Source organism: Populus alba, chromosome 18 (assembly GCF_005239225.2).
Source record: "Populus alba chromosome 18, ASM523922v2, whole genome shotgun sequence".
Taxonomy (NCBI): Eukaryota; Viridiplantae; Streptophyta; class Magnoliopsida; order Malpighiales; family Salicaceae; genus Populus; species Populus alba.
The window spans coordinates 10757331-10774601 of record NC_133301.1 but is presented as its reverse complement, the minus strand read 5'-3'; the positions used below and the strand labels follow the sequence as shown (position 1 = coordinate 10774601).

Genomic DNA, 17271 nt, shown 5'->3' with positions numbered 1-17271 from the left:
TGCTATACAAGAAATCTGCTGGTTAATAGATTGATATTTATATAAATTAATTAATACCGCGTTATTAATTGTGAATACATGATATAATCAAGAAATATTGATAATATCTTGAAAGAATAAAAAATCAATTTATTAGAGAGTAATAGTAGTCATGGTTCATCATTTGTAATGGCAAAAGTGGTCACCAAGTATGCAAACCATTTTATCACATTATAAAATGCACTAATGAGAGTTTATAATTATATCACATAACAACCATTTTAAAAAAAGTCATGCTTTTACTGTCTCTTTTATTTGCTTAAATCGTACAATATATAAGTTCTGGAAGATGAATTTATATAAAAAAATGATTTTCAAGAAAATAAATAACTTTTTAATATTTAAATATATCATAAAAAATGAGTTGAATATCATTTTGTAATGTTTGATTGGATAATAAAAATAAACAAGAAAATAGAAATTTTAGTTATGAATTTTTTTAAAAACGAAATATTTTTTTATTGTGAACTTTATTTCAGCTATTATTTATTCATGAAAAATATATTACTTTTTGGTATTGTAATAAAAAAATTAATTAAAAATAAAATTTTTAAATGTTTTGCTGCGCATTCATCACCAGAAAATAACAAATCAATGACAGAATATTTTATTGGTATTTAAAGCCTGATTTTGTATAATTTTTTTTTTTTGTTAAAAATACACAAACATTTTTATTTGGGATGTGTTCATATGCACATACAAAAACAATTTTTTGTATTTTTATTTTTTATAAATGTTTTGTATAAAAAGGCAAGCATAAAAAATATCCCATAAAAAAAAGGGTCGAAACAAGGTATAAAGGCCTAAACCGTAAACCCATCAGACCTTTTTTATTGTCAATATAGGAACTTAATCATTATATTATGACTTATTAATTTAAAAGAAGCTGGAATTGAATGCCATATAGTTTTGTTGAATTCAATCTACACTTTAACTATATAATAAATTTTATTTCTTGCTTGGTTAATCAAAAGGATACTCAGGATCCACACAAAGTAATAATAAAAACTAAAACTTTTAATAGAAATTAGATTTTAACAAATAATAAATTTGAACTGGACTGCTTTATTTATAACTCATGCCAAACATCAATTGCAAATTGAATGCAAAATCTCTCCCAAAGAAATTGTGAAACCATCATGCAATATATAAGATACAATAATTTTTTTAATCATTAATTTGAGAAACATTTTCCACCTAATTAAATAGTACACCTAATTTTCCACTCAAACATTTTCAACTTGTTGTTATTAATCCAAAGGTCCACTCTACCGTGAATGGAACCAAAGTAAATGGAACAAAAGTTAATGGAACATTATTATTAATTAATTTACAAACTCTTCATGGTAGTAATTGTTATCACATGTTTATTTTTATATTTTAATTTTTTTTAATTTTTTTTTTGCTTCAAATTAGTATATTTTTTAATGTTTTTAGATCATGTTTATACAATAATATTAAAAATAATTTTTAAAAACTAAAAAAAATATTATTTTAATATATTTTTAAATAAAAATATTTTAAAAAATAAATATAATTATTTTTACTATGCTCAAAATCAATATCATAACTTCGTTTTAATTAAGTGAATTTATTATTCATTCTGTGCAAGTCAAAGTCCACCGGGGAGTATTCTATAGGCTACACATGGCGAACATGAAGCAAGAATACGTGTTAAAAAAATATTTTAATTAAATTGGTGCTATGAAGTTATTTTTATCAAGAAGGTGCACTTTCTTAATATATATATTAAGAAATTATTTTTCTCAAGTAAATAATTTAAAGCTTGAATTGAGAATTTAATCTTATATAAACTCCTCATTTAATCTTATTAAATTAATTATTTAAATAGATGCCCTTAAGAGAAATAAATTTACAAAAGATGACTTTCTTTACATATCATCAATCTTAACTCATGATAGTTAAGAATATACTATTTATATATTGTAATATCATAAACTCATATAATTTGAAATAATTTTGCAGGCAACATCGATAATATTTATTGTCCAATAACTCATAACTAACTGAATTCTAAATTTTTCAATTACCGAATGAATAATTTGTCATGTGATTTAGAATACATGTAAGTCCTATCACAAATTCATTATCTCTTGCAAGGTAACTGTACTTCAATATTACAGAATGTCTGTTTATTGATTATTGTTGTATTTGATATACAAGATTTATCAAATGAGAGGTAGTACTGCTATTTTATTATCTTTACTAAGCCTGAGCTCTGAAAGAAAAGTCAAGTGTTATAATGAGTATTTTATTAATAGATATGTGTTTTATACTGAAGAATACAAGTATGGAAGAAAAACATACAATAACGGTATTTGTATTAAAGGATTGATTTTAGTGAGTTTGAAATTGATTACTATAAAAAATTAAAAGTTACTAAATTACAATATTATAACGAGCAAAATAAAGTACACATAATCAAAGGATACTCAAGATCCCCACACAACAATAATAAAAACTAAAACTTTTAATAGAAATTAGATTTCAGCTAATAATAAATTTGAACTTTAGTTGGATTGCTTTATTTATAACTCATGCCAAATATAATTAAATAGGACACCTAATTTTCCACTCAAACATTTTCAATTTGTTGTTGTTAATCCAAAGGTCCTCTCCACCGTAAATGGAACCAGAGTAAAGGAAAAAAGAGTTAATGGAACATTATTATTAATTCATTTACAAACTCTTCACGAAAAACTAATTATGTTGGGTTAGTGTCTGAACTTTCATAGCTTGGTTTCACTAATCTGTATAAACCTAAGCTACCTCAAGAAAGCTACCCATCTTCTACATCATAAGCCTCGGTAAAATTATTGCCATCTGAAAACTCATAGTAGTTATTGTAAAGGAAATCACGTAGTTGTAACTACATTGAACTCTATCACTATATCAGCTGTAACAGATTTGATTCTATCCCTAGAATAGCTATATCCTATCCCCTGCACAACTCTCATCTTAATCCTACGTTGTATAGTCCTATACAGACTGCACTTCTTCAATCCTATAAATATAGGATGCATTGTTAATAAAGATTTGTCTTTTCTGTAAAACTCTATATGGTATCAGAGCTTCTTCCTCTAACGAGATTTTCTTTCAAAATGTCTACATCACCTGAGTCAGTTTTTATCAATAATGAGACTACTATTGTTGCCTTCAATGCTGGCTCTCAATTACCTTTGAAATTGACCTCCACCAATTTTCCGTTATGGCGTGCTCAGCTGACATCCTTGCTTATAGGCTATGATCTTCAGGGTTATATTGATGGCACTACTATATGCCCATTATCAACGCTTCCACCAAACATCTCTCCTGATGGCTCAACCTCTGTAAATGCTCCTAATCCAGCCTTTTTGCGTTGGCTGAGGCAAGACAAGCTGATACTTCATGCCATTCTTGCATCTGTTTCTGAATCAGTTATGCCTCTCATAGCTGCTTCCTCTACTGCTCATGATGCATGGTCTAAATTACAACGATTGTATGCCAATCGTTCACGTTCTGTGTTATGCAACTTAAGGAAAATTTAACTCTCATTCAGAGAGAGTCTCGCTCTGTCTCAGATTATCTTCATACCATCAAAGTTATTATTGATGAACTTGCCGTGATTGACTCCCCAATCTTAGCAGATGACATAACTCTCTATGCTCTAAATGGTCTTGGATCTGAATTTCGTGACATTGCAGCACTCATTCGAAATCGTGAGTCTTCTCTCACCTTTGAAGAACTTCATGATATGTTGGTTTCCCATGAAAGCTATCTAAAACGTATTGAAGCTTCATATTCTATCACTCTTGCTACTGCAAACAACACTCAACGTCGTCCAGTGCACTCCAAGTTTTATCGCAACCAACGTTCTAACAATGGTTTCTCCGGACAAAACCGCACCAACCATAATCAGCAGAATCGTCGAGAATGGTTTGGTAAGCCTCAAATAATTTGTCAATTATGTGACAAAGTCGGCCACTCAGCAAAGACCTGTCGTGTGGTCTCCGGTAATAAGTCTGTGAATTGTGCATCCTCTAGTGGGACCAAAGACAAAAAATGGCTTATGGATTCAGCTGCTTCTCACAACATTACCTCTGATCTTGCTAATTTGTCTATTCACTCAGAGTATGATGGCACTGATCAAGTTGTCATTGGAGATGGTTCAGGTTTGCAAGTCACCCATGTTGGCTCTATGACTCTTCCCTCTCCCTCAAAATCCTTTAAACTTACAGATATTCTTTGTGTTCCTAATATTCATTAGAATTTGATTTCTATTCATAATTTCACTCGTTCCAATAATGTTTCTATTGAGTTTCATCCATTTTATTTTCTTGTGAAGGATCGGAACACGGGGGCGACTATTCTTCGCGGTAAATGTCAGGATGGTGTTTATCCAATGCCAATGCCCTCTGCTGCAATCAAATCTTCTGCTTTAGCACTTGTGGGTGAATGAACAACATCTAACAAATGGCATAAACGACTTGGGCATCCGTCAAATAAAATTGTTGATTTTATTATTCGTCGTTTTTCTCTTCCCGTTGTCAGGTCTTGTCCTTCCTTACCATCACTTTGTTCTGCTTGCCAATGCAATAAAAGTCATAAATTACCTTTTTCTTCTACATCTCTTACCAGTACTCATCCTCTTGAATACATCTATACAGATCTTTGGGGACCTACCTCTTCAACATCAATTGATGGATTTCGTTTTTATGTACTATTTATTGATCATTTTACCAAATATTGTTGGTTATTTCCAATTCATCGAAAAAGTGATGTTCGCTCCATTTTTTGTCAATTAAAAGGTTTGCTTGAAAAACAATTTGGTTTTCAAATCAAGCATTTATACTCTTGTTTTCAAATCAAGCATTTATACTCTGATAATGGGGGAGAATATTATGCTCTTCGCAACTATCTCTCTTCTAATTCCATTAGTTGGCTCACTACAACTCCCCATACCCCTCAACAAAATGGCACCAGTGAACGACGTCATCGTCATATTGTTGAAAACAGGATTAACTCTATTAAGTCAAGCACATCTATCTCCATCCTATTGGTCCTATGCTTTTCAGACAGCGGTTTACTTGATAAATCGCATGCCATCTTCTGTTTTACAAAATCAAAGTCCATTTGAGTGTCTATTTGGTCGATTACCTAATTATACAAAAATGCGCATCTTTGGTTGTCAATGTTATCCATGGTTAAAACCTTACACAACAAGTAAGCTACAATCCAAATCCATACCTTGTCTGTTTCTCGGTTACTCAACCACTCAAAGTGCTTATAAATGTATGGATCTTAATTCCTCACGCATTTACTTGTCTCGCCATGTGGTTTTTGATGAAAGTCACTTTCCCTTTTCGACTTTTGACCCTGTCACTATGCCTTCTCTGTCAATTTCAGGTGTTAAAGCACAAGATCTTCATATACCAGCAGTGCCTTCCATTGGATTGCCACCATCCTCAACAACCACCGTGCTGACTAGTTCTCCTACTGTTTCAACCTTACCTTCTCCTCCACCACCACAACCTCCATCTACAGACATCCATCCACATATCAGTCCTGCAGCCTCACAACAATCCATTCGTACACATCCCATGACCACCAGATCTATGAATAATATTCATAAACCTAAACACCTTTACCTTGCCACCAAATATCCTCTTCCTTCACCTACAGAGCCAACCTGTGTGTCTCAAGCATTACAGGATCCAAAGTGGCGCAATGCCATGTCTGAGGAGTTTACTGCCTTGGTTAAACACGACACATGGGAGCTTGTTCCACCTAGCTCCACCATAAAACCTATCGGATGCAAATGGGTATTTCGAATCAAACGTAACTCTGATGGCAGTATATCTCGCTACAAAGCACGACTGGTTGCAAAGGGGTTTCATCAACAAAATGGTTTTGACTATACTGAAACCTTCAGCCCTGTTGTGAAATCAGTGACCATTCGAACAATTCTCTTTATTGCTGTTAACAACAAGTGGCCACTTCGACAACTTGACGTGAATAATGCATTTTTGCATGGCCAACTACAAGAGACTGTATTTATGGTTCAACCTCCAGGTTTCATTGATTCCACTATGCCCTCTCATATTTGCTGGTTAAAGAAGTCTCTCTATGGCTTAAAACAAGCCCCACGTGTTTGGTACCAAGAACTGCGCACTTCTCTTCTTCAGTTGGGATTTCAGCAGTCCAAGTCCGACTCTTCTTTATTTATTTACACATGTGATGGAGTTACACTATTCCTTCTGGTTTATGTTGATGATCTTTTAATCACTGGAAGTGATTCTGCATCCATGTCTCAAATTATCAAGCACCTCAGCACCCGTTTTTCATTGAAGGACCTTGGCTCATTGCATTATTTTCTTGGGGTTGAAGCGTTCTCTGTCAAACAAGGGTTATTTCTATCGCAACACAAATATATTTGTGATCTCCTGACACGCACCAAAATGGATGGTGCCAAGACTGTAAATACCCCTCTTGCTACTAAGGATTGTCTACAACTCAATGATGGATCTTCTTCTGTTGATCCTACTGCTTATTGTCAAGTTATAGGATCTCTCCAATATCTTTCTCTAACTCGGCCTGATATCTCATTTACTGTCAAAAAGCTGGCTCAATTTCTGCAAAAACCATCTCAGCTTCATTGGATTGCTGCCAAACGAGTTATGCGTTACCTAAAAGATTAGGCAGGTGATAAAGATACTAGAGTTTCCACATCTGCCTACCTTATCTTTCTAGGAGACTGTCCCATTTCCTGGAGTACACGGAAACAACATGCAGTTGCACGCTCTTCCACTGAGGCAGAGTATCGGGCTCTTGCCTCTGCCACTTCAGAAATTATTTGGATCCGTTCTTTACTTCGTGAACTTGGTATTCCAGTAACCAAACCTCCAACCTTATTTTGTGATAATATTGGTGCTACTCAATTAAGTCTTAATCCTTTACTACACTCACGGATGAAACACATTGCAATTGATCTTCACTTTGTCCGTGATCTGGTTTCCAAAGGAATGCTCCAGGTATCTCATGTCAGCACTCACGACCAGCTTGCAGATCTCCTCACCAAAGCTTTGTCTCGTTAGAAATTTCAAACATTGTGCTCCAAGATAGGCTTGACTGATGGAACGCCTATCTTGCGGGGGCGTGTAAAGGAAATCACGTAGTTGTAACTACATTGAACTCTATCACTATATCAGCTGTAACAGATTTGATTCTATCCCTAGAGTAGCTATATCCTATCCCCTGCACAACTCTCATCTTAATCCTATGTTGTATAGTCCTATACAGACTGCACTTCTTCAATCCTATAAATATAGGATGCATTGTTAATAAAGATTTGTCTTTTCTGTAAAACTCTATAGTTATCGTCATCACACATTAAATCAATGCCAGAACTAGTACGCTATTTGTCTTTAAATCTATATCATTTGAAAAAAAAATACCACTTTTATAATTAGGTTTTAAACATATTATTGACATCTAAACTAATTCTTTTTCAAAAAATTACTTTCTTGTTTCTATATCTTGTGACAATTATTTAAGATAAAAAAAAATATGAAAGAAGTTAAGCATTTAATTTCAAATTTTATGTATTTAGTATTATTGGCATACTATTTAAAAAAAATGATATGATTTTAGAGGTGTATTTATAGAAAATCGAAACATTTACTAGACTAATTTAAATTAAGATATAAGGTTTTTTTTATAGAATTAGTAACCTCTTTTCCTAAAATAAAAAAGAAGGGTTAAAAAGATGCATTAAATAGTGATATAGCATCAATTGAAAAATATGTGGGGGTACAATAATGATTAATTATTAAAAAAATTTATTATTTAAGCCTCTCTCTACAACATTCTCAAGACATGAGAACTCCAAAAAAACAAAACTCTATATTTATGAAATTTTGCACACAAAAATCGTCGACCCTTCATGTGGGCATCAAATCCTTTTCGCGTTATAAATGATTGATAAACACCACTTATAATTATGCACATACAGCCAATGAAAAAAATTTCTCTCAAGAGATAATAATAAAAATATCAAATTCCATGGCCCTTTCTCCTTTGTATCGATCGGTTTATATTTTATATGTTTTTTTTTTTTTTGAATTATGATTTTGGTTGTGATCGTAGTGTAGCAAGACGTCGACGTCGTAGATCTAATGTAAGGATAAGTGTGTGGCCTTTCTTGGGAAAATTAACGTCTTCAACATGGATAGAGAGATGGAAAACTGCAAGGCAAATGGGATAAGAAATCAAGCAGTGACAAAAGAGATAAAGAAGAGCAGTGAAGCAGTGACAAAACATTTCTTTTTACACATGGGTTTTCTAATTGTTTTATTGTTTTTTTTTTTTTTTTTTTCCTTTCTGTGTGCACGAGGCAAAATTCGTACAAGATATTGTGGAAATTAAGGCTTGAGAAAAGCTGAACCGCACAATGATGCATGTGCCCTCTTCAAGGTAAAAGACATTAACAGCTGGATACAAGACAGGCCTGAAGATTAAGAGTCTGTTTGGTATTGTGGTGGCTGTTGTGGTTGTGGTATGAAAAAAGTACTATAATAAAAAAGTACTTTTAGTTGAGGTTTGTTTGTAAAAATATATGTTTGGTTAAAACTGTGGTTAAAATTGAGGTTGAAGAAAAAGTTGTTTAATGTGTTTGGTTAAAAATTGTGGTTCAATTTTTTTTATTGTATAATTACCTAAAAGGACTTAAGGTTTGTTTGTATATATGTTTGGTTAAAACTGTGGTTAAAATTGAGGTTGAAGAAAAAGTTGTTTAATGTGTTTTGGTTAAAAATTGTGGTTCAATTTTTTTAATTGTATAATTACCTAAAAGGATTTAATCATAATACTAAATGAACAATCTCATAAAATTAACATTACAAGCAATAATTTTTTGCAAATAGACCTAATATATTAGAACAATAATTTATAATTGTGTCATTAAACTTGCAGCAATCCCATCACGTACGTAATCCATTCTCGAAGGCCTTTTGATGTCCTTGGCTTTGTGATTGTGAAGCCACATCAATTAGAAAATCATCGGGCACAAAATCAGGATGGCGATCGAACTCCATAAATGCCACATCTTGCATTGAAGTTCTTCTAATGTAATTATGAATTGCCATGGATGCGACAACAATTTGAACTTGTGTCTTGTAATTAAAGGATGGCATATTCTGTAGAATTCGCCATCTTTTTTTCCAAACTCCAAATGTTCGTTCTATCACACAACGTAATGAAGAGTGCATACGGTGAAAATTTCTTCACGAGTTTTGTGGTTGTCCTCGCCTCCTAAATTCTTCCAAATGATATCTTTGACCTCTATATGGACCTAAAAATCCATATTCATTAGGATATCCTGAATCAACCAAGTAGTATTTCCCTGAAAAAACATATAATTGTTTTAAATTGAAAATTGAAAAAACAAAATAACAAAATATCATTACTTATCATATATACAGACACACATAAACACGTATTACTACCTTCTGGTGGCTTAGGAAATTTTACACGTGGATTGTCAATTGCCTCGAGGAAAATTCGTGTATCATGTGCACTACCTTCCCAACCCGCCCAAACAAATGTGAATTGCATGTCAAAGCTACATGCAGCCATAACATTCTGGGTCGGCACACCCTTTTCGGCCGATAAAATGGAATTTGATTTTCAAAAGAAACACATGCACGTACATGTGTACCGTCGATAGCTCCTACACAATTCTAATATATGATAAACAAGTAAAATAACATCAATTTCAGCTGACAAAAAAAATTATTTTTCACAAATTCATGAAATACAAATCACCATTAACAAATACGATTAACAACATTACCTTGAAATGTGGCATGTACCTAGGATTGTTCACAATTTCCGTCGGTGTATTTACGAACCCGGGATCTGCAGGTTGAATTAAATCTGCAGCAAGCGAACAAACTGATCGAAGAACTTCATTGAAGTACCTACTAATTGTTTCTCCAGAATGTTGGAATCTCTCTTGAACTTCCCTGTTGGAAGCACCTAAAGCTATTGTATAAAGAATATTCCAACTTTTTCAAAAACACACATTCTTCTAGATGACGTTAACCCATATTGGTTTTCAAGTTGAAAGCACAGACTTTGAAATGTCGACGCATCCATCCTAAACATGTTTACACAGCGCGTCCAATGTCCACGTAGAATTTCTATCAACCATTGCATTCCAGTGTTGTATGAATCCATACAAGGCTCCTTATATATATATGTATTATAATATAAAGCTATGGCACCTGCCGTGCATAAAATCAATTTCTGATCATCAAACTCCCTTTCCCAAAACAGCTCACCTTCTTCATCTGAATCGTCATCGTTGTCGTTGTCAGTATCAGAACTGTTACTACCACTGCAATCTCCATCGTTTATAGAAGAATTTCCATAATTAACGTAATCGGCAACGTTATTCATTACATCATCATAATCCCCATCAAACAGTATTGAAAACCAGTGCGAATCCATAACTATCATGCCATAAAAAAAAAATTATGAATAATTGAAAATTGTATTACTTTTTACAAAAAAACACAAATGGATAATGCAAACCAAAATAAGTGTTATTGTTTAATTTGTTCATGTTTTATGAAATTTTGCTCGGCATGTAAATTAAGTTTACTTTTGGATGTTAAATTAAGTTAAATTTTGAAGTCATGTAAATAACCTACTATTTGATGTTCATAAAATTGAGTTAACTTTTGGACATATTAATTAAGTTAAAAAGAAATTAATTAATTTACATAAAAAATGTATTTTGGAAACAACTACTGGCGTACAAAGCCAATATTTTCAATGGTGATTGTGTTCAAAGTGTGCTATTTCCCATATACTTTTTCAACTTGTATTATTTTCCCAAAGCTTCTACCAAAATGTCAATTTTTTTTAAAAAAAAACAACTTTGAAGGAAAACCGTTCCTGATTTGTTCAAAGCCTTAACATCCCAAAAAAAATTCACTCAATTTCTAATTCAGAGAATATTCAATTGGAAAGCAACTAAGGAAATTCAACGTGTAAGATGCAACTTATTGGGCATCCACAAACAAATGATGAATTATAGCAAAGCTATGCACTCTGAATTAAAGCAGTTCTGATCAGCAATAAATTCAAAACCCGAAGCACAGAAGCAGTGACATGACTCTGCTTAAAGGATTTATCAGCAATTCACACACACATTTCCCATAAGAGCATTCAAAATTGCATTTCCAGAACTGATTTCTGTGTGTGGATCTAGATGGAAACTGACTTTGGAAAAACCAGACAGCAAGAGATCAAAAATAAAAGTTTAAAAGATCAAAAAAGTCTAATTCCCTAAACAGCCATGAACAACTCACACAACATATTTTTTTGAACCATACAGCATTGAAAATTCCATTCCTATAACTGATTTCTGCGTGTGGAGCTAAATGAAAACTAACCTGACTTTGGAAAACCAATAAACATCAAGAGATTAAAAAATTTAATTCCCAAAAACTGACAATTTTCTACCCTTCACTATCCCAATGAACTCCATAAACAAACATTTAAAAAACCTTAGAAACTAACATGTTACAGATGGAACTAAATGGAATTAGATGGAACTTACCTATTACTGATGTATAAAATAGCAGCAATCAGCAACACCCAACAATTACAAACAACCATTCTTGATTCAAATGTACTAACACATTCGGTTTCTACCAAGCAATTGTCAATATAGAAGTGAATAACTTCCAATGCTACTGCTATTTATATACAAATACATAAGAATTGATGTAATATTCCAAAAAATGTTACCTAACTTTCAAAAGCTACCATTCAAAAGCAAGTTACTAAACATTCAAATGTGGCATACACCAACTGAAATTTTTGAAATTACCAACCTAAACCTTCCATTCCAGAGCAACTAACCAAACATTCAAAGTATGATACCAACAAGCAATAGTCTCAACAGTTTCATACAATATTATCACCAACCATTCAACTTCAAACCATTCAACTTCAAGTAACCAAACTGAAAAGGAGTACTTTAACAAGCTAAACATAACATTCAAAGTTAAACATCCACATATTTAAAGTCTACAATTCAGAAATTAACATCCATGAAATTGCAACCCAACAGCACTATTCAGACATACATATATAGCAAAACATACATGGTTGTGGTGTTTCAAAAACTTAGCTACATAAATCCACCAAAACATGGGCAACTCCTTCTAATTCCAGCAACAATTGCAGCACAGGAAGTCTGCAAAACCAGTTGAAAATATTTTAGACAAATTAATATATTACTTGTCTACAGAATTTAACATAAATGCAAAGACAAGAATAGGGTTAAAAGATTAAAACTTACCTTGTCCATCTAAGTTTGTCTGTGTTGGTCAAACATAATTTTCAGCCATGACATTTTTCTGTCAATACAACCCATTGCAGCCCACATCTCCCTCTTGCTCCTCGCACAAAAGAACTTAGTTGCAAAGGTATGCAATGCACTACCAAATGCAACTTCATTAATAGAGTGCAGTTCTTGCATTACCTCTTCAATACTACAACCTTTTTTATCTCTACAAGGAGCTGTGATCCCTCTAGGCATGGAGACAGTCTCAACAAGTTTATCCATACGTGCAACTAGTACTGCTCCCATTCCAGTTCCCCTTTTCTTTTTTCGCAATTGAGGTGTAGGTTTGATGTGCACCCCTTTCTCTTTGAACTGCTGGGGTTACTGCTACTGTTTGCGACATTGCTTCCACCAACCATATTGCTAACATCACGTGTGAAATCAGGGATTGCATCCTCTTCAGAGTCGCCACTTCCTTCTGCCATATTAGTATCCTCATTGGTTGTATTCCTCATTCCAGAAGCCACATTATCTTCATCTGATAAGAGTCCTTGTGAGGGAGTCCAAGCATATTCTCCCGTGGCCACTATGTTAGTAAACATGATATCGTACTTGGCACACAACGAGGGCTCTATGCCCACATGCCTAAACTTCTTTGCTCCTCGCATTTCCTATGCAATGACAACTAGAAGTACTTAGGAATGATACTAGGTGAATAAGTAATACAACATGAAAAAAAAATTTACGAGGCTATTGCAAATCAGCAAACTAACCTGAATTTTTTGATTGCCACCATTCATCAGTTGCTGAGATGGTCCCAAAGTTCAGTAGACCAACCAACTCCAGTTTCAGCTATTAATTTCTTCCATACCCTCCAGTCCTTTTTAATCCCATCCCATTTGTTTTTTAAGCTGAGATTTTTGATAATGAAAGGCCTGTCTGATCTTTGAATGACTGTATGACAAATTTCCAGCCAGCTTTGTCAAAATGTGTGTTTGGTCTCATGCCTCTCTCAATAGCTGTCATGCAAATGTCGCAAAACGTGTGCAGCATTGCCTTGCTCCAAGAAGCTTTGTCATGTGTGTCAGACCCATCCATTGCTTATGGTTGACAATGCAATGAAAAAATAAACAAACAAATAACCAAATGAACAAGAGATTGAATGCTAATTATCTCTAATACAAATAGTAATAGAACAAGAAGTTACATGTGCAGCAAAAGATCAACCAAAGAATAAAAAAAGGTTGAATGTTGACAAGGAATGAAAACATAAATAAATAAATTATATATAGCAGAATGGTTGACAATGCAAGATAGAATTCAAAACACAATTCAATATAGATTAATAAAGCTTTAATGCTAATAAGGGATGAAAAAAAAGAAACTAAGGAACTAGTTCAAAAAAAATTACATGTTGTGTAGTGTAAACTAAGGAACTTAACATAAGGTTTGTCATGAAACCTAAATACCTAGCCATTGTGCCATAATCCTATAACAGTTTGTCATCAATTAGCAGGGGATGTTCTATATATATAACTATGATTTTAATGTACATTTATTAACTTATATATATATATATAAATGTTTATTATATAACTTATATATATTATTTTAAATGTTATATATAACTTATATAATAAACAGTTAAAATAATTATATATATATATACTAAACATTTAACTTATATATATAACTTATAACATTTAAAATAATATATATAACTTATGTAATAAACATTTAAAATAATTATATATATATATATATAGTAAACATTTAACTTATATGTATAACTTATAACATTTAAAATAATATATATAACTTATGTAATAAACATTTAAAATAATTATATATATAGTAAACATTTAACTTATACGTATAACTTATAACATTTAAAATAATATATATAACTTATGTAATAAACATTTAAAATAATTATATATATATATAGTAAACATTTAACTTATACGTATAACTTATAACATTTAAAATAATATATTATAACTTATGTAATAAACATTTAAAATAATTATATATATATAGTAAACATTTAACTTATATGTATAACTTATAACATTAAAAATAATATATATAACTTATGTAATAAACATTTAAAATAATTATATATATATATAAACACTATTGTTTAGCAATATGCAGAATTACACAAAACGATTTTAGCAAAGAAAATATATATATATATATATATATATATAAATGTTTATTATATAACTTATATATATTATTTTAAATGTTATATATAACTTATATAATAAAACAGTTAAAATAATTATATATATATATACTAAACATTTAACTTATATATATAACTTATAATATTTAAAATAATATATATAACTTATGTAATAAACATTTAAAATAATTATATATATATATAGTAAACATTTAACTTATATGTATAACTTATAACATTTAAAATAATATATATAACTTATGTAATAAACATTTACAATAATTATATATATATAGTAAACATTTAACTTATATGTATAACTTATAACATTAAAAATAATATATATAACTTATGTAATAAACATTTAAAATAATTATATATATATATATAGTAAACATTTAACTTATACGTATAACTTATAACATTAAAAATAATATATATAACTTATGTAATAAACATTTAAAATAATTATATATATATATATATATATATATATATATATATAACACTATTGTTAGCAATATGCAGAATTACACAAAACGATTTTAGCAAAGAAAGTAAGGAATGTGTCTACTGTAGCAACTGAAATTAATTGTGCCCTAATTACAATTATTTGGTAACAATCAGCAGAACACACCAAACAAACATATAACTGCAGATAAATTGAAGGAATAAAGACAATGAAAAATTAGCAGTAATGGCTGTCGAAAGTAAAATACTAGTGAATTAAAATGAGCATAAACAGGTCAATTTCACTACAATAAACAAAAAAAAAATCTAAAAAATCTTAAAGGACTAGTGATGTAAGCAGAATACCCGTTGGAAATTGCAGATGAGGTGTTAATATCTGTGGTGGGGTTGTTGAAGGCAGGAAGACAAGTTGATCGACGTCTTCTTTTTGTGTTGATGCTTCAGAAACAAAGGAAAAATTAATATATAAAACTATCGAGAGTGAACTAAAAGTAATTAAACAAAAGGGGATAAACAGATCTCACTGAAATAAGCAATAATTAACTTAAAATTTCACTAAGAACAGAGCAGTGAACTAACCCGATGTAAATTTGACCTCTGGAGCTTGAATCAAACGCGATCTATATATATGTTTCGGGGTTGGTACAAAGGGTTGTTGTTCTTCTTCATTTCCTTTTGTTAAAGAGAAATGGATTATAATTGAATGTGCAGAGAGAGACGGAGCCATTAGTTTATTGGGTTAGCAGCAGTAATGGTTTTTACTGTGGAGTTGGTGTGTAATTAGGGCTGATGGGAAGGGAAATGAATGCAGATGGAAGAAAAAATGAGAAGGAGAAGAGCAAATGGGAAGGGAAATGAATTGAACGAGAACAGATCTGTGTGTGTTTTGGTAATTAGCCACAAGACGTCTAGAGAGTTCCAACCACAGGTTGAAACTTGTGCAAAAAGCAGGATTTTTTTGCTTCGCCAAAATCGTGGTCCTGCCGCATATAAATGGTGGGACCCACGATTTTTGATTTTTAAAGAACCTGCAACCAAACACTTAATAAATGCGTTTTTAAAGAAACGCAGGCAACAACGCGTTGCCAAACGGAGTCTAAAATAGCAAGTAATTGCCAAGTTTGTCAACCTCAACTTTCGTTTCCACGTGATAATGATCGATAAGTTCGTTCCAAGATATTTTAATACGCGAATATTCTAAAATATGGAGATTCTAATATGCGGGGACCAGCGCCTTATCGCGCTCTATGTGATTGATAAACGCCACTTATAATTATGCGCACACAGCCAATGAATAAAAATTACTCTTATATATATATATATATATATATATATATATATATATATATATTTTGGATGTGTGATCCAGTGTAGCTAGATTGTCGGTGTTCAAAGCCTGACTCTTTCGGAAATACAATTATTGACAAAATAACATATAAAAAAATATCATTGAAAAGCATATTATTTTTATTTGATGGATAATATAATTATTGACTGATTTACCGATAAAGTTATCATGTCAAACAAAAAATCTTACCCGCAATAATTCTATTAATAAATCCATTAAAGATTATGGCAAATCCATAAATGCAAGAAAACACAAATTTATTTTTGATATTTTAAAACATATAAAAAATTATTTTTATTTTTATATTATTTTTTGTTAAAAATGCACAAACATTTTTTATTTAGGATGTGGTTATATGAACATACAAACCCACATTTTTGTTTTTTTATTTTTTTATCAAGTTTTTTATAATTTTTTTTGTATAGAAGGGTAAGCATAAAAAAATTAATTTTATTGTCAATATAGGAACTTAATCATTATATTATGACTTATTAATTTAAAAGAAGAATCATTACCACAATCTTTATATTTACCGACAAAATTCTCCATCGGTATTTGCATTATCATTCTGTTGGTAATTAATTTACCAATAAAATTACTAACGGAAATGCTTCGTCGGTGAATCCTTCGTCGGTAATTTATTATTCATCGGTAAGTCCGTTGGTAATAAAAAATTATTTTACCGATGAAAAAAGCATGCAAAAAAAAATTATCTGCTTCATTTCGTCGGTATTTCTCTTGGTAAATCCGTATGTGATACGATCTAGGCAAGGTCAAATTCGGATTTTGACGTAAAATGCGCAACTATCTAGTTTTACGACAATAGTTATAATTCTCAATCCTACTGTTGGATCAGGCTGAAAT

The 17271-nt window shown here is 31.4% G+C and overlaps 2 long non-coding RNA genes across 2 annotated transcripts; both read right to left on the bottom strand.

Moving 5' to 3' along the window:
- Positions 1 to 12074: 12074 nt before the first annotated feature.
- LOC140954935 (uncharacterized) lies at positions 12075 to 12729 on the bottom strand. The gene is made up of 2 exons (XR_012168593.1): positions 12413 to 12729; positions 12075 to 12307 (listed from the first exon to the last, which is right to left on the bottom strand). It is a non-coding gene; the product is annotated as an uncharacterized lncRNA (long non-coding RNA).
- A 595-nt stretch (positions 12730 to 13324) lies between these two features.
- LOC140954936 (uncharacterized) lies at positions 13325 to 15960 on the bottom strand. The gene is made up of 3 exons (XR_012168594.1): positions 15639 to 15960; positions 15405 to 15497; positions 13325 to 13497 (listed from the first exon to the last, which is right to left on the bottom strand). It is a non-coding gene; the product is annotated as an uncharacterized lncRNA (long non-coding RNA).
- Positions 15961 to 17271: the final 1311 nt, after the last annotated feature.